The sequence below is a fragment of the Entelurus aequoreus genome, linkage group LG14, assembly GCF_033978785.1.
Source record: "Entelurus aequoreus isolate RoL-2023_Sb linkage group LG14, RoL_Eaeq_v1.1, whole genome shotgun sequence".
Taxonomy (NCBI): domain Eukaryota; kingdom Metazoa; phylum Chordata; class Actinopteri; order Syngnathiformes; family Syngnathidae; genus Entelurus; species Entelurus aequoreus.
In genome coordinates this window covers 56,383,116-56,387,805 of record NC_084744.1, presented here as the reverse complement: position 1 = coordinate 56,387,805, position 4,690 = coordinate 56,383,116, and positions in this window count along the sequence as shown.

Sequence of the window (4,690 nt, the reverse complement as noted above, 5' to 3'; positions counted from 1 at the left end):
TACAGCAATGTTAATATTTGCTTACATGTCCCTTGGCAAGTTTCACTGCAATAAGGCGCTTTTGGTAGCCATCCACAAGCTTCTACTTGAATTTTTGACCACTCCTCTTGACCAAATTGGTGCAGTTCAGCTAAATGTGTCGTTTTTTTCTGACATGGACTTGTTTCTTCAGCATTGTCCACACATTTAAGTCAGGACTTTGGGAAGGCCATTCTAAAATCTTCATTCTAGCCTGATTTAGTCATTCCTTTACCACTTTTGACGTGTGTTTGGGGTCATTGTCCTGTTTGAGTTTGAGTTTGAGTTTATTTGGAACATGCAAGCATACAACGTGATACATCACAATTTCCAGTTTCTTTTCAACATGTTCGAAAAGGAGTAGGAAGAAGCAGAGCTTATTTAATCCTACCCCTTTTCTTTACATAACAGTTGCAAAACTTTTTGTTCACTTCCTGTTCACAGCATGTAATAGTGAGAGTCCAGTCCATAGTGGATCTAACATAATATTGTGAGAGTCCAGTCCATAGTGGATCTAACATAATATTGTGAAAGTCCAGTCCATAGTGGATCTAACATAATATTGTGAGAGTCCAGTCCATAGTGGATCTAACATAATATTGTGAAAGTCCAGTCCATAGTGGATCTAACATAATAGTGAGAGTCCAGTCCATAGTGGATCTAACATAATATTGTGAGAGTCCAGTCCATAGTGGATCTAACATAATAGTGAGAGTCCAGTCCATAGTGGATCTAACATAATATTGTGAGAGTCCAGTCCATAGTGGATCTAACATAATATTGTGAGAGTCCAGTCCATAGTGGATCTAACATAATAGTGAGAGTCCAGTCCATAGTGGATCCAACATAATAGTGAGAGTCCAGTCCATAGTGGATCTAACATAATATTGTGAGAGTCCAGTCCATAGTTGATCTAACACAATAGTGAGAGTCCAGTCCATAGTGGATCTAACATAATAGTGAGAGTCCAGTCCATAGTGGATCTAACATAATAGTGAGAGTCCAGTCCATAGTGGATCTAACATAATAGTGAGAGTCCAGTCCATAGTGGATCCAACATAATAGTGAGAGTCCAGTCCATAGTGGATCCAACATAATAGTGAGAGTCCAGTCCATAGTGGATCTAACATAATAGTGAGAGTCCAGTCCATAGTTGATCTAACATAATAGTGAGAGTCCAGTCCATAGTGGATCTAACATAATATTGTGAGAGTCCAGTCCATAGTTGATCTAACACAATACTGAGAGTCCAGTCCATAGTGGATCTAACATAATAGTGAGAGTCCAGTCCATAGTGGATCTAACATAATAGTGAGAGTCCAGTCCATAGTGGATCTAACATAATAGTGAGAGTCCAGTCCATAGTGGATCTAACCTACGGTAATATTGTGAGAGTCCAGTCCATAGTGGATCTAACATAATAGTGAGAGTCCAGTCCATAGTGGATCTAACATAATAGTGAGAGTCCAGTCCATAGTGGATCTAACCTAATATTGTGAGAGTCCAGTCCATAGTGGATCTAACATAATATTGTGAGAGTCCAGTCCATAGTGGATCTAACATAATATTGTGAGAGTCCAGTCCATAGTGGATCTAACATAATAGTGAGAGTCCAGTCCATAGTGGATCTAACATAATATTGAGAGTCCAGTCCATAGTGGATCCAACATAATAGTGAGAGTCCAGTCCATAGTGGATCTAACATAATAGTGAGAGTCCAGTCCAAAGTGGATCTAACATAATAGTGAGAGTCCAGTCCATAGTGGATCTAACATAATAGTGAGAGTCCAGTCCATAGTGGATCTAACATAATAGTGTGAGAGTCCAGTCCATAGTGGATCTAACATAATAGTGAGAGTCCAGTCCATAGTGGATCTAACATAATAGTGTGAGAGTCCAGTCCTTAGTGGATCTAACATAATAGTGAGAGTCCAGTCCATAGTGGATCTAACATAATAGTGAGAGTCCAGTCCATAGTAGATCTAACATAATAGTGTGAGAGTCCAGTCCATAGTGGATCTAACATAATAGTGAGAGTCCAGTCCATAGTGGATCTAACATAATAGTGAGAGTCTAGTCCATAGTGGATCTAACATAATAGTGAGAGTCCAGTCCATAGTGGATCTAACATAATATTGTGAGAGTCCAGTCCATAGTGGATCTAACATAATAGTGAGAGTCCAGTCCATAGTGGATCTAACATAATAGTGAGAGTCCAGTCCATAGTGGATCTAACCTAATATTGTGAGAGTCCAGTCCATAGTGGATCTAACATAATATTGTGAGAGTCCAGTCCATAGTGGATCTAACATAATATTGTGAGAGTCCAGTCCATAGTGGATCTAACATAATAGTGAGAGTCCAGTCCATAGTGGATCTAACATAATATTGTGAGAGTCCAGTCCATAGTGGATCTAACATAATAGTGAGAGTCCAGTCCATAGTGGATCTAACATAATATTGAGAGTCCAGTCCATAGTGGATCTAACATAATAGTGTGAGAGTCCAGTCCATAGTGGATCCAACATAATAGTGAGAGTCCAGTTCATAGTGGATCTAACATAATAGTGAGAGTCCAGTCCAAAGTGGATCTAACATAATAGTGAGAGTCCAGTCCATAGTGGATCTAACATAATAGTGAGAGTCCAGTCCATAGTAGATCTAACATAATAGTGAGAGTCCAGTCCATAGTGGATCTAACATAATAGTGAGAGTCCAGTCCATAGTGGATCTAACATAATAGTGTGAGAGTCCAGTCCATAGTGGATCTAACATAATAGTGTGAGAGTCCAGTCCATAGTGGATCTAACATAATAGTGAGAGTCCAGTCCATAGTAGATCTAACATAATAGTGTGAGAGTCCAGTCCATAGTGGATCTAACATAATAGTGAGAGTCCAGTCCATAGTGGATCTAACATAATAGTGAGAGTCTAGTCCATAGTGGATCTAACATAATAGTGAGAGTCCAGTCCATAGTGGATCTAACATAATATTGTGAGAGTCCAGTCCATAAGTAATCACAATAAAAATAAATAAATAAATAATAGTAAGAATTTAATAATAATAATTGGTGAAGTAAGTCATATTTCATATGATGAGATAAGTAAGATTACTTTAAGAATGGATGGATGAAATAAATTGAGAATGTTTGTCATGGTTCTTCTTCTTTGTACTTTGTAAACACTTTAGGTTTGAAGAGTTTCTTGAAGTGGATCATATTAGCACATTGTTTGATTGCTTTGCTTAATCCATTCCATCATTTAATTCCACATACTGATATACTGAAGGTCTTAAGTGTTGTACGTGCAAACAAATGTTTTAAATTACGTTTTTCTCTAAGATTATATTTCTCCTCTTTTTTTTGAGAAGAATTGTTGTATATTCTTGGGTAGCAGGTTATAGTTTGCTTTGTGCATAATTTTAGCTGTTTGCAAATTCAAATGTTGGAACACCCAACTGTGCCCAAGAACCACCCTCCGGGCTGATGATTTTAGCTTGTCCTGAAGAATTTGGAGGTATTGTGGCCAAACAGCTCCATTTTTGTTTCATCTGACATCACATGGACAAAGATAGGACCTTCTGGAGGAAAGTTCTGTGGTCAGATGAAACAAAAATGGAGCTGTTTGGCCACAATACCCAGAAATATGTCTGGAGGAGAAAAGGTGAGGCCTTTAATCCCAGGAACACCATGCCTACCGTCAAGCATGGTGGTGGTAGTATTATGCTCTGGGCCTGTTTTGCTGCCAATGGAACTGGTGCTTTACTGAGAGTAAATGGGACAATGAAAAAGGAGGATTACCTCCAAGTTCTTCAGGACAACCTAAAATCCAATCCCAAATTTTTTTTTTTTTAACTGTCTTGCTTCAACGGCACAATACTGGTGCTGGAGCTTTGGGAGGCGCCTCAAAACCTCATCGCGAGTCCCGACAAAACCTGAAAACCCGCAGTAAAATGTATATTTTTTTCAAAACTTTTTTTCACTTAAATGTCTTTAAGGGGGACCCTTACCCCATAATAAAAAAAACTGTCTTTCTTCAACAGCACAATACTGGTCCTGGAGTTGTGGGAAACGTCCCAAAACCTCAATGGGAGTCCCGACAAAACCTGAAAATAGCAACAAAAAAAAATATTTTTTTCAATAAATATATTCAATATTTTTTCCACATAAAACATTTTAAAGTGACATTTTTTAAGTAATAATTCATTGTAACATAGATTTTTTTGTATTTTTCTTTTTTTTTTCTCGAGCAATGGCAAAACAAATTAAAATAAACAAAGACAAAAGAAAAAAAAAAGAGCCTGCATGGCAGCTTTGTGTCAACATTGCAACTTTTTCTCGTTAGATTTCACCTCATTTTTTTATATTTTTGCAATACTATCAATTTTGCAATTTTTGCAGAATGTGTGGGGGGCCGCTAAACGATTAGCTGCGGGCCGCAAATGGCCCCCGGGCCGCACTTTGGACACCTCTGTCCTACAACTACAGCACCAGTATTGTGCTGCTGAAGCAAGACCGTTTAATTTTTTGTGTAAGGGTCCCCCCCTTATGACATTTTAGTGAAAGCAGTGTTCGGAAAATAAAAGATTTCTGTAATTTAAGGCTTTTTTTTCGCTAAAATGTCGTAGGACAAGCTAAAATCATCAGCCCGGAGGGTGGTTCTTGGGCACAGT